Source organism: Aquarana catesbeiana, linkage group LG02 (genome assembly GCF_042186555.1).
Source record: "Aquarana catesbeiana isolate 2022-GZ linkage group LG02, ASM4218655v1, whole genome shotgun sequence".
Lineage (NCBI taxonomy): Eukaryota > Metazoa > Chordata > Amphibia > Anura > Ranidae > Aquarana > Aquarana catesbeiana.
This window is the reverse complement of record NC_133325.1, coordinates 82587814-82602279: the sequence shown is the minus strand read 5'-3', so window position 1 is coordinate 82602279 and position 14466 is coordinate 82587814. Positions and strand designations below refer to the sequence as shown.

Genomic DNA, 14466 nt, shown 5'->3' with positions numbered 1-14466 from the left:
CAGAGCACGCTCTCCTCTATGGGGGATCGGGTGAAGACGGACCGTAGAGTCCGTTTTCATCCGATCCGATCCGCCAGACGGATGAAAAAATAGGGTTTCCATCCATCACACTTTAGCGGATTGGAGCAGGTCGGATGTCAGTGGACATGTCACCGCTGACATCTGTCGCTCCATAGACCTGTATGGAGCGTCCGTTCAGGTCCGCCTAAAAAACTGACAGGCAGACATGAACGGTCCGCCTGTGTGAAAGGGGCCTTAGAGGGCCTAGTTATAAAAAGAAAAAAAATGCATATCCATTTGTTTAGAAAATATGATTTTATATTAATTCTGTGTGGATTGTGCAAAAACAAATGTCCTTTAGACTATTTTCTTTTCTGAACAAATGTTCTTTTAGTAAGGCAGTAGTAAAATACTGCAATATGTCCACTAGATGCAGCCCAGGAGCACAGGAAATACATACAGTACGTCTTTGCAACAAAAAATTCTAGAAAACTCTAGAAGAAATTAGCAAATAAATGTGACCATTCAACACATTTATCTATTAATTCCCTCTAGCGTTCTCTAGAATTGTTACATTGTATCTGTCGTTACAAAGAATTATGTATTTCCTATGCTTCTCCGATCCATCTAGTGACCATAATGCAGTATTTTACTACTGTCTGTAATAAAAGAACTTTCATATAGTAGAGAAAATAGCCTAAAGAAGATTTGTTTTTGCCCAGAAAGAATGTACGTGTAGATTCACTGGACAAATGCCTGTGAAATATATTATATTAATAGACCCTCTATGGTTTCTTCTGACAGATTCTTCCAGTACTGTATATTGGGCTAAATAGTCTCTTTAGGTAACAAAGGCAAAGAGCACAGGGCAGGTCTGAGTTACTGACAACAGGTATTTTTGCAGTTATAAAACAGACATAACAAAATGCGTTCAATAAATAAATACATTTAACAGACAAAAAGGGAGAATATAAGGGAAGTTCATTGTAGGGGATTATGTATACTTTATCAGGCAGTAAATGCATTTTACTGATCTCTTTAGCTGCTGAAACTGTATGGCAATTTATTCACAAAATTTGCACTAGGAGCAGTAAAGCTGTCTGAGTCGTTCTCTCAGCAGCTCAGCTCACCCTACTCCCCTACCCAGAGTTCCTGTTTCTGCTCCTTTACATTAAAGTGACTGTAAAGTTTTGTGTTTTTTTTTTTTAGGTAAAAAAAAAACAAACATGTTATACTTACCTGCTGTGTGCAGTGTATTTGCACAGAGCAGCCCCGATCCTCCTCTTCTCGGGTCTCTCTTCGGCTCTCCAGGCCCCTACTCCTGTTAAGTGCCCCCACAGCAAGCAGCTTGCTGTGGGGGCACCCGAGCCGAGCCACAGCTCCCTATGTCCATTCTGACACGGAGCCGCGACCCAGCTCCACCCCCTTTCTCTTCTCCTTAGCTGACTGACTTTGATTGACAGGAGCCAATGGCACTGCGCTGCTGTCTCAGCCAATGCGGAGGGGAGTCCTGGATACCTGAGACATTCCTACAACATCACTGGATCTGGAGGGGGCTCAGGCAAGTATTAGGAGAGCTGAAGGGGGCTTCGGCACACAGAAGGCTTTTTATCTTAATGCCTTTACAATCACTTTAAAGACTAGAAGGCTGCTGAGTCACAGCATAAAGAGGCAGAAGGGGTAGCTGAGCTGCTAAGAAAACGACTTGGAGGACTTCAGTACTTCTGCTGTGAATATTGAGGATGAATTGTTCCACAGTATCTGGTGTTACAGAGGTCAGTGAGGGTTTGTTTAAAAAGCTCACTTACTATTTGTTAAGGAAATATACATATTGACTCTCCAATCTATAGCCTGACCACAGTTACACTTTAACATTGGTCCCACTGGCTGGTCATAGCTTCCTTATTTTCATTCCACCACTGCTCCATTTGGCCACAAGGAGCAAAGACATTTAGCTCTGTCTCTAAGCTCTAAGCTGCTAAGCTATCCCACCGTTATGTGACAACATTGGAGGACTGAGCAGCCAAGTACTTGTTCTATCACCTGGGAGAAAAATGAAAAAATTACCTACTTCACCTGAAAGTACAAGGTATTTTTTTTTTTTTTTTTTGGTGGCCTAGTGGAATTCCAGGGGAATAAAAGAAAGGTGGATGTTTGCTGCTGGTGGGCCACTATTAAAGGAAACCTGTTGCTTTACACTGCATTAAAAAAATACAGGTTCTCTTTAAAGTAACCCTGTTACTACAAAGTTGAAAGTAAAATAGCCCTAACATGTAAAAGAAGATAATTACCTTTTCAGTTGCCCATATGTTGAAACTCTGCAGTGTTGCTTATCCCTGGCCGCTGCAAGTATCAAACTCTACTAGGTGTATCAAATACCTGCTTGTTCAACCATGCATGATGTGGTTCCTCCTGGTGGCTTGTATGTCCTATAGTAATGAGAGGGTCAAATTAAAATGTAAACTGAGCTGCCAAGAAGAATGGGCACCAGGAAGTGCCAGATGGTACCTTTAGGTCTTGGGTCCCATCTAGGGTTGCCACCTGTCCGGGATTCACCCAGACAGTTCAGGTTTGGAATCTTGCGTCCGGGTTTCAGACTGCGTGAAACCCGGACACATTATTCAGATTGGACTATGGCTTCCCGGCAGGGTTGCTGGCTGCAGTTGTCTAAGCTGGGAGTGTGTGTTACTCTCTCTTTCATGCTGCCCAAAGCCTGCACTAACAATACTAACAATTCCCCCACCCCCCGCCCCCCACACTGACGGGAGAGGAGAGAGGGCTTGATCTGCACCTCTTCCTCCTGGCCCTAACCCTCTGTGTCTGTCCACACTCCTTAGAAAAGGAAAGTGCGGGCTGGAAATTTGAAGTCCAGCAGCCTCAGTTACATCTGGATGAGAGGTGCTGACTGCCAAGGGGTGATTCCATCTCTGTCTGTGACTGACGTCTCCCCCTTCTATCTCCTGCCTTTGAGTGAGTACACTAAGGTAAATTAGGGTTCTCAGAGCACCCCTTACTTTAGAGTTCCTCTTTACACCAGAGGCAGCAGTGTTCCCTTTTCAATCAGAGTCCTCTCCGTACATCAGAGTTCTCAGTGTTCCCCCTTAGATCAGGGTTTCTAGAGCATCCCTTATGTTAGAGACCCCAGAGTTCTCCCTTACATCATAGTCTGCAGAGTCCCCCCTTACATTGAAAGGGAACTCTGTGAGTTCAGATGTAAAAGGGGAACTCTGGACTCTGATGTAAAGGGTGACTCTTCTTATAAACTTCATATGATTAGAAATGTTATTTATTAGCAAATAATATGTACTGTATAGTTTATACTACAAAACAAAATTTCTGTGCGCTGCTAAAGTGTTCGGGTTTGAAGAAAAGGTGGCAACCCTAGTCCCATCCCTCCTAGGGCTACTGCACACTGCTGTTATTATTATGTGAAGACTTTTATGAGATCACTCCTAGATCACCCAGTACTGTCACATGGGGGGAATGCAATTCTACGTTCCCCATACTATGGAATTCAGGGCTTTTCAGCAAGTTGCCAGGTTTGCTCTACAGTAAAAAGAACAAAACTTCTGAATTCAGGAGACTTGTAGCATCTCCTCCTGGATGCCATTTGCATATCAATAATGATTGTTGCATTTAGCAGTGTTTGCTAATCACCCTCCGGACGAAACTTAATAATTACTTTGAGGTGATGCACTCCTTTAACCGATTTGGCCTTTTTATCACTGCGCTAACTTGTGTTGCAGCTCATCGAGCAGTAAACTTTTTCTTCAATTAAAAAGTAGATTAAAATAAATTTTCTGCCATTAGCATTTTTCTGTTTACATTGCACCGAATCATTAAAACATAAATGAATATAATGAACTCAAATTTACATTCTAAATGCCCAATTAAAAATAATGATATTGTCTACCTATATTTGAACAAAACGCCTGTGTTCTAAATTTGAACCTTTCAGTTTTGTCCTACGTGCCGCTAAATAGTCATTAAGAATTTTTTGCCTGGCTCCGAAGCCAGCAAGGGTCTTTAATCATGATAGGATTTTTTTTTTCTTTTGTTGCACATAAAAGACATCTGTTACAATCCTTTTTTATTTTAGCATCTCATCTTTTTCCTGAATTCATTATATACTTGGCTGCAAAATGCCTGATTGCTTCCACAACTGTCTGACACACTTTATTGTCATTTTATCTTCTACTGTAATTTATGAAATATTCTGTAATACTGAGTTGGCAGCAAACCATCACTGGTGGATTAAAGTGGTAAGAGTAGTGGATTGTTCTTAATCGGTGCCAGACTGGGACTAACAACCCTTATATATAAAATATAGCAGCCTGGTTTGTGTGCAGCGGAAAAGTTTGAAAAGCACATTCATTAAACCAGCCACACTTTCCTTCACATTTAAAGCATATAAAATGGCAAAACTTGTTTTTTTATTAGTTTTAGATAAAATGGGGAAAGTTTTTTTCTTCCTGAAATGCCTGCCAGCTGCTGAAGATGTGCAGAGATGACTGGCATGCTATTACACATCTTTTGGTTTTGTCCCGTTCTAGAACCCTTCTGGGTGCAGATAAGGGACCTTAAAAAATCCACTGATTTTCAACTACCTAACTACCCAGTCTTCTTTCAACTACACCTGTCTTCAATACCCTTGAAGAAATATAGTAAATCCATTCTGCAACATTTGCTAAATGCAACCAAGTTCTGTATTCCTGCCCTATGGAATAGTTCTTCTCCGGCTATGGGCACGTAACGTAGAAGGGATCCAAAGAATGGAGGACCCAATCCTTTTAGCCCAAAACAAATATGAGATATACAAGTCCACATGGTTTACTGAGATGCCTTTACATTTACAGCTGAAGGACAGGCACTACTATTTGGGAGTGACCCAGAGTAATAATCAGTTCCTCCTTCCTGAAGTCCTACCAGTGTGGTTCCCTCTTATACCCCTATCCTCCTTTCCTACTTCCCTCCTGTTTTCCCCCCTCCCTCTTCTGACCCCCTTACTGACATTTGCTTGCACTGGAAGACCCCTTACACAGGGGGCGTGCTCCGCTGGTGTCCGCCTGCTCAGCTGGGAATCTGTCCGCTGAGTGGACACAGACACAACCCTTGCTCCTCTATGAGCGGGCAGATGTAAACGGACCGTCTGTTCATTTATTCCCGACTGCCATCCGATTCGATCCACCAGACAGATGGTGAACAAATCCTCATCCGTCTGTTTTTAGTGGACATGATTGGATCAGATGTGGGTGGTTGTCAACGGACACATGTCCACTGATGCCCGCCACTCCATAGAGGAAACTGGAGAGTCTGATCGGGTCCACCTGAAAAACTGACCCTATCGGTCCACCTGTGTGAAAGGGCCCTTACCTGCCACATGGCATACCAACTGAAATGATGACATTAGTTACCAGGTCAAACTCCGCCCCACCCTCTATCTCAGTTATTTCGTTAACTTGGGTTTGCAGGCACTCTCGACTTAGTAACCTAGCAGCAGGGCCTGCGTAACCATCAGGCAGGACAGGCAGCCGCCTAGGGTGCCAGGACAGGAGTGGCGGTAAAATCCTTGTTGACACAGTGACCCTGCACCACTGGCTGCTATCACACACCCCGCTGCATCGAGCAGTTTGGAGCTCTATTGCGGGATGCAGTGTGACAAGCCAGAGGATGAGCTGGGCCGGAGATGAGGATAAGCAAGAGCCAGCGGAGCATGGGGTGGAGTCTGTGTGGGCAGCTGCGGGAGGAGCGTCTTCTCCATCAGGCAACATGGCAGACTTGTACAGTGTACTGTGTATTGTAGTGTTCATATATTACCCTAGCCTGTCCATATACTACCCTGGTCTGTCCGTATACTACACTGGTCTTTCTATTGACTTCCCTAGCCTGTCCATATATTACCCTGGCCTGTCCATATATTACCCTGGCCTGTACATATATTACTCTAGCCTGTCCATATACTACCCTAGCTTGTCTATATACCACCCATGTCTGTCCGTATACTACCCTAGCCTGTCTATATACTACCTTAGCCTGTCTATACACCTGTGGACCAAGGCTGGTGTGAGGAAGCAAGCTGGTGCCGCCACTATTTGTCTTCAGGCCGGGTCCACAGGCGCAGGTGCGGGCTCGCACGCCACGGATGAAGAAATAGTGGAGAGGCAACGCAAAAATCTTCACCCCGCCACCTCCACCATATACATGGGCAGGGCAAAGTGGGTGGATTTAGGGGCGAAGCCAATGGGAGGGGGCAGCAAAATGAGATTTTGCCTAGAGTGTCAAAGATCCTTGCACCAGCCTTGCCTGGCAGCACCTCTTTGCAATAGGTTGTGATTGACAAAACTTTTTGTATGATTTGGAAATTTCACTTCATGCTTCAATTTTTGTATCATGACCAATAATATGTACAGTATATATCATGCCAGTACCTTAATAAATCTTATGTTTGAAAGATTCAAAATACAGAATTAATAAAAAAGGGGAAAATGTTAGACCACAATTTTATTGCAGTCCATGTCACTATTGAGAAGATTTACCCATATACTGAGACAGAAAGTAAGAGGAAATCCCAAAGTTTAGAGTAGTTGTGAGAGAAAGAGATGAGCAGAAATCTTCCAATCGGGACACATTTTTGGGTACAAATGTCCAAAGCTGGCCAAAGAGTCGTTTTTTTGTGCTGAAAAAAAAAAAAAAAACATAAAAATCCTCCAGTCATTCAAATGAGGTAGATGGAGGAATTCTCCGCGCCAGGTCATTGTGTTCTGACAGTGGGACCAGGGTGCAGCCGCTGATCGTGAAAATGTTTACAACTTGTCTATTCAAGAGAATTTCAGTCTATGGCCAGCTTAAGATGTAAATTACCCTCACTTTGGAGAGCTTTCTTCTCACATTCACATGATGCATCTGCAAGACAGAAACTGAAAGCAAATCTCCCCAGCAGGACACAGACAACATACCTATAAGGGGGCTGTACATACACTTTAACCACTTGCTTACTGGGCAGTTAAACCCCCCTCCTATCCAGACCAATTTTCAGCTTTCAGCACTGACGCACTTTGAATGACAATTGCGCGGTCATACAACACTGTACCCAAATGAAATTTTTATCATTTTTTCCCCACAAATAGAGCTTTCTTTTGGTGGTATTTGATCACCTCTGTGGTTTTTATTTTTTGTTAAAAAAATGTAAAAAAACTGAATTAAAAAAAAATATATATATATATATATTTTTTTATATTTTGTTATAAAAAAATGAAAACAGGTAATTTTTCTCCTTCATTGATGTACGCTGATGAGGCGGCACTGATGGGCACTGATAGGCGGCAGTGATGGGCACTGATAGGCGGCAGTGATGGGCACTGATGGGTGGCAGTGATGGGCACTGATGGGTGGCAATAATGGGCACTGATCTGTTACACTGATAGGCAGCACTGCTAGGTGGCACTGATTGGCAATACAGGTGGGCTTTGATAGCTGGCACTTGTGGGCACTGTTAGGTGGCACTTGTGGGCACTGTTAGGTGGCACTTTGGGCACTATTAGGTGGCACTGTGGGCACTGTTAGGTGGCACTGTGGGCACTGTTAGGTGGCACTGTTAACTGGCAAAGATGAGGCAGATGTGCCTCTTCCACTTCGGGACCTTTGTCCCTCTCATCTGAGCCGATGATCGGCTTTTTTTTCTACTCACGCTATCAGCGTGAGTAGAAAAAAAACCGATTACCGATCTTTTGTTTACATCATGTGATCATCTGTCATTGGCTGACAGCTGATCACATGGTAAGGGTCCGGGACCGGCCCCTTACTCGGATCGGTGATCAGCCGAGTCTCAGACGCATGCACAGGGGAGGCCTCAGACGCATGCACAGGGGAGGCCGTCATATGACGGCCTCCCGGGAATTCAGGTCCGCGCTTTGGCCATCATTCGGCCATAGCGCGGATGGCAGGTGGTTAAAGAGTATGTTTAGGGAACTAGAAAATCAATTAGTGGAGTGTTAACACCATCCAACACACATTGCCAATGTGCTACAGCTTTGAAGTCCACTCAGTTTACTTTATACTGAGTGTTATGTAATCCTTTGAAATCTGATTCTATTATGATCCCCATATGTGGAGTGGTAGGGTCTACATGTGGAAACCGCTCTGTGTATTTTCTCTCACTCTCTCATTCCATCTCTCTCTCTCACACATCTCATCTCATCCTTAAAACATTAGATTCTAGTTTCCCAGGCTCGTGGCATGAAAAAACTACATAAAGCTGGAAATTTTGATATTTGATATGATATATATACAGGGCTTTTTTTCTCAAACAATAGGTGCTGGAACTTAACCACAGCCCCACAACCCCCCCCCACACACACACACACACACACACACCCTCCAAATCACATCAAATAGTGAGTGTGTTCAGTCAAATTTCACAAAATCAGTAGGAGGGTCTTAAAGGGGCATTGAATACCAGGATTGCACTACATACAGATTGCAGAGCTGTCACTTGTAAACATAGAAACCAGACTTCTGTGTTTACAAGTGATTGTGGTGAGCAGGCACCAAAGGGTCAGAGCCAGAGGTGGTGGAGCTGAGTTCCACCAAGTTCCCCCTGAAAAAAAGCCCTGTATATATATATATATTGATTTATTATTGTGATATGCTGCAAAGACAGTACAGTAAATTTGCTTGTGAATAGCAACTTTGCAATACAGATAAGTAAACAAAGGGAATGACCTTGTCTGTTCACCGGTTGACTGTTTCTGTCTGATTGAACATCCATACAGGTCTGTATGAGCTAGTACATGTAAGTGGGGGCCAACTCAATATTGAACCCTACGGCCCAAGACTGGGATGTCATTAAAGCTCATTTGCATGTAACGGCAGGTGTCCCAATACTTTGGGTAATATAGTGTGTGTGTGTGTGTATATATATATATATATATATATATATATATATATATATATATTTTTTTTTTTTTTTTAAGGGATCACTACCAGTCATGGAGCATTTTAAGTAGTCAGTCCAAAACTGCATTTCCGAGCTTTCTGCCCTGTTTAATCATTCGTTACAGACTGACAACTCTAGGCTCAGCCTCAGTCAGAGTACCATTTGTTTCATCAATTACAGGTATAGACAGATCTCAGCAGCCTGACCTAGACAGGCCCTGTTTGAGCACAGCTTCTTCCTTTTCTGAACCTGTCCTCATTTAAACTACTTGATTTGGTTACCTGTCCCAGGCTTTCCGGCACCCATTACCTCCCCCAACTGGCTCTGCTAATGCTATCTTCGACATTCACACTGGTTCTTCCAGTACTCCTGCCAAAATGTAAATTATATTCCCCTGATTTCTCCTTTTTAAAGAATTTATATGCCTGTACTCTACTCCAATTTAATATCTAAACTGGATATACAGTATACAGTGATCCTAGTTCAATGCAGTGACTGACTTATTTAGATTCACCAGTAGCACCGGGAACTATTTTAACTAGTTCAGCTCTGGCACCTGTATACCCCTTATAGACTAGAGCAATTTTTACTTTTCAGCTATGGAACTAATGATTGGGTAACACTTTCGTAATTACTTAAGATAACAAAGTAATACATACATTGTTTTTCAGTACAAAAAAAAATACTTAATGTTTTGAGAATTATTTTTATTTTATAAATGATTTTATTTTCTAGGAAATCTATAGACATGGTTGGGTTCACTTTGGTCAGCACCTGGAGTTCCAGAGGCGAGCTCCTTTTGGGCAATGCCTCTCTACATGTCTTCAGCAAACCAATTAAAACAAGTTTAAAAGTTTCTTGTAAAAGCAGCAAAATAATAACTAATGAGAGAAGGGGAGGCGGTAGGTAATTAGGGCTGATTAGGGTTAGTTGAGGTTTACCAAGGGGTTTAATAGGAACACTTTTTTTAACTTGCAAATTTGCTTAGATGGCATCATATTCAGATCAAAGGTCACACCTTTGATCTGCTATGAATAAACTAGAGATATTACAATGCAGCAATAATAATAACATTGTTTCGTTGTAATTTCGCTAGTTTATTCACAGCAGATCCTTAATCATTATTCGTTTTGTTTAATATACAGAATTAATATTAATATAAATGTGTGTTCCGTTTTTAAATATAGGTTTGCTTTCGGAGAATAAAATACAAACATAAAGGGACCAATAAGTGTTTTTATTAGATACTTGCTACCAGGGTGCAGGAATTAGAACTAGCAATTAAACGTGGATGCATTTAACCTCAATGCAGATTTTGGTCTTACACGCAGAGAAAACAAAAAAAATACATGTGCTTTCCATAGGGTGGGAAAGTAAACAAAGCCAAAAATCCAATTCCACTTACTCACCATGAAGGTCATCCAAGAGTCTTCAACCACAATGGCTTGAGATGCAATGCATCCTGTATCGAATGGCCAGATGTGTAATAGTTATTCCCTGCAAAGAAAAAGTACTCAGTCAGCACTAAAACACAGTAAGCTTACATTATATCAAGTTATGTAATCTTGCTACCCTTTAACAAAGTCAATGATATTTGCCTATTATTTTCAATTGCATGTCAAGAGAATAAGATTTTCACTAGGGGGGGGGGGGGCACACTGCACAGGTTAAATGCCCAATAAGATAAGGGGTAGAGGAATAAGGTTTAATACTTACCTTATTCCTCACTATGGCAGGCTTCAGCACTCTTCATTTCTCTCCAACATTCTGGATTGTAGGCAGGCCCTCGCTATCCTCACATAAAAGGCTGGACTATTGACTCTGCATTGTACTTGATGACATCAGCATGCAGCCACTGGCCGGAGCATCTTAGTGAAGAGGCCTTCAGGGCCTGGTCACACAGATGGAGGGAGCATGTGAGAGTGAGGTATAGTTATTACACCTTATTCCTCTGCCCCTAAACGTAACACACATGTAAGCTTTGTAGTGTGGGGGGCCCACTGCAAGGGTATTTACTAATTTATTTTCAAAGCCTTAATGGGCGGCACAGTGGTGTAGTGGGTAGCACTTTCACCTAGCAGTAAGAAGGGTCGCTGGTTCGAATCCCAACCACGACACTACCTGCCTGGAGTTTGCATGTTCTCCCTGTGCCTGCGTGGGTTACCTCCGGGTACTCCGGTTTCCTCCCACACTCCAAAAACATGCTGGTAGGTTAATTGGATCCTATCTAAATTGTCCCTAGTATGTATGATGTGTGTTAGGGACCTTAGATTGTAAGCTCCTTGAGGGTAGGGATTGATGTGAATGTACAATGTATATGTAAAGCGCTGCGTACATTGACAGCGCTATATAAGTAACTGAAATAAATAAATAAAATAAATAATGCAATGCATGTTAAAACATAATCCAATGCTCATTAATGCAATGCACCAGAACAGGTCAAGGACCATGGGCTCTATGTTTAGTTTTTCTGCTCTGCTGATTAAGAGACTGTGTTGTTAGCCAGGACTCCCACTGCTAAATAGTAGACAGAGGACAAATTACCATGAGAGGCTAGGCATAACCCCAACTGTTTTGGTCCTTGTTGGGACCAATAAGAGAATACATGGTAGTTGGATGATCCTTAAGAATCAACTCTGCTAAGCTGCAAGTTGAAGGGAAAAAACTCCAAAGTTATATTCTCTGGAATATAACACAGGAAAGGCAGGGGGAGCTCAGACAACTCAATTCATAGCTAAAGACCTGGTGTAAGAGGAAAGAATTTGGGTTTCTAGAGCACTGGTCTGGTTTCATTTGGGGTACAATCTATATGCAAAAAATGGTTTGCACCTAAATGGAAGGAGGTATTCTGTGCTAGGAGAGAGGTTTTTGAGAAGGCTGGAGGAGTATTTACGCTAGGATTGTGGGGGGAGGGAGAATTACAATATAATGACAAATCAGACAGGTGTCATACACTAATGGAGGATGGAAATGGGGGGGATTGTTAAAAACAACCATTGTCAATTTTAGTATTATTTATACTTCAAAAACGATATGCAAAACAAGTGCTAGGTGCAAAAATATTTAAAAAAAAAATGTTTGCCCCAAAAGAACCCCAATGGCTCAATGCTGATGTGGTCCAGAAGCATTTTGACAAAATAAAGATGAATAAAGCACCTGGATCGGATGGCTAAAGTATATGTCACTAGCACACTAAGGGTCGTTGAAATAATGTCCAAGCGTTCATTCAGTATCACATCATAGTGGTAAAGTGCAATGTTTCGGCGCCATGCAAAACCCCTTCATCAGGCTTACCTGTTGATCCAGATAATATCTAATTGCCTTCTGGGGTATCAGGAAGGGATCTTTTCCCATGCTAGAACAAATTGGACCATGCTTCATGGGCGATTTTTTTTCTTTGCCTTCCTCTGGATCAACTGCGGGTATAGGATTGTGTACAGTAGAGGTTTTCTATGTACATTATTTATCTTTTATTGGTTGAACTAGGCTTACCTGTGTCTTTTTTCAACCTTACTAACTATGTCTCTATGTAAAAGTCTTTACTGGGTTAGTCTAATGATCTAATTTCCAGCATCCCGTGTTTATTTTTTTGATAGTTCTGCATTATAGAGTTATCTAATTACCATTTTTACATCATTGTTAAATAATGAATATTCTTTTTTCTGCACATATTTCTGATTATATGCCGATCATAAATTAAGTTTGTCAGGTTTTAAATCCAGTAATCATTTTCGGGGGCATAAGTACATACCCCGTTCCGCCACCTGCTCTGCTCAATAGTTCCAACTGGCACCTTTCCCTGGCGTAGTGATCTTATGTACATGCTCCGCTCCCTCAGGACAGGGAAGGGACTGGGGGTAGGGCCAAGGGTGGGGGTTGAACGGTGCCCCAATAGGTAGGCTGAACGGGGCCCCAAGATTTCTAACAGGGTCCTGATCATGTCTGCAGTCTCTGACCAACTCCTGTCACATGCCCACAATCTATGACCATCTCCTGTAGCTTGTCCACCACGTTCCGTAGTATGTCCACAGTCTGACATTTTTTTGTGGCATTACATACACTAAAAATGATGTGAGGCCTTTGGGTGATGTCAAGTGCTGCACTTGAAGCCTTCTACTAAGTGGACCACAGTTGCTTTAATGAGTAGAGAATAGTAGGTGATATGGTTTTCCCACCTGCCCAAATGATATGATAATTCTCAGCAAAACTGAGCTGGATTGGTATGGATTCAGCAAGAATTAATGTTAGTTTGCTTATTGTAAAAATGGATTTAATGCTTATAACAAAGATGCTTTCTGAATAATAAGGATGCAACAAACATTACTCCACTTGCACAGTGAAATTTATATGCCCCGTATAAAAACCATTGTGTGAATCATGGAATCTAACAAAGAAAATGGCTGAACAAACTACTTGGGGAATAAGATGTCAGTCATGTAACTGAAGTCAATTTCAAGAAACATAACAGTGACTGATAAGTCGTTTCCCCAGGGTCCCATTGCCTTGCAGAGGAATCATTTATAAGCTGCAACTTTGGTAGGGCACAGCGCTGATTCCACATACACTAATAGATCAATCCAGTAATTGAAAAAAAATTGCTTGCTCCCAGGCTCACGTGTATGCAAGATGGGATATCTTAAAGGAACAGCAAGAGCACCACTATTTTTATGTATCTGTCTGCTGCCATACTTAAAGGTTAACTTAGTAAAGTTATTCTTTAAGTTATTCCCCCCTCCCCTCCAAGAACACCCCTAGAGTTTTATACTTACCTGTCCATGTTCCTGCAAACTGCACAGCCACTACTGCAAAATGTTTAGCCAATCCTTTGCTTCTTCTGGAAAAATCAAATTTGTCCCTATAAAGAGGCCATCTATTTATGGGAATCATAACAGACAGCCTCTCCATCGGATTAAATGGGAGTTAATTGGATTTTCTTAGAACATGTTGCAGAAGAGGTAAAAGGTTGGCCAGGCAGTTTGCAGCGGCGGCTGTGCAGCTCCTTTTGAGTTGTACAGCATGCATCTTGTAAGGATGTGGACAAGGCTTCGAGGGGGAAGGGGGGTACTAGGAGGGAGATGGGATAACCTAAAGGATAACTGTGCAAACTTATTCTTAAAGTGGAAAAGTCGAACTTTATGTAAAAACTAGGTGCACAGGCAGGATTTTAGGATTTTTAATGCAGAAGAGACATGCTTTGTCCATTCTGCATTAAAGTTACCCACTTGACTCTCCGCCCCTGTACATTGAGCTGCTCACTGTACATATTTGACAATGCCAAAGCTGTACAACAGAAAAGAAAAAGGAACGGGACTTTGTGTGAGGCATGTCACTGAATGGATACCTTATTCATAATATTCGTTGAATTGTTTATTAATTACAAATCACGTTATTAAAAGTTATTAAAAGTGTCAATCTGTGATAAAGGACACAATATACTATGATACACTTGTATGAATATACCGTTATTAAAATAAAATACAACATGATTGGCAGTACAGTTACATAATAACTCATCCATTCATAATGGTTCA

At 41.9% G+C, this 14466-nt stretch overlaps 1 protein-coding gene across 1 annotated transcript in view; it reads left to right on the top strand.

Annotated features, from left to right (window-relative positions):
- The window catches only part of PDGFD (platelet derived growth factor D), a 392123-nt gene that overhangs the window by 191774 nt on the left and 185883 nt on the right, over positions 1–14466 (top strand). The window lies entirely within an intron of this gene.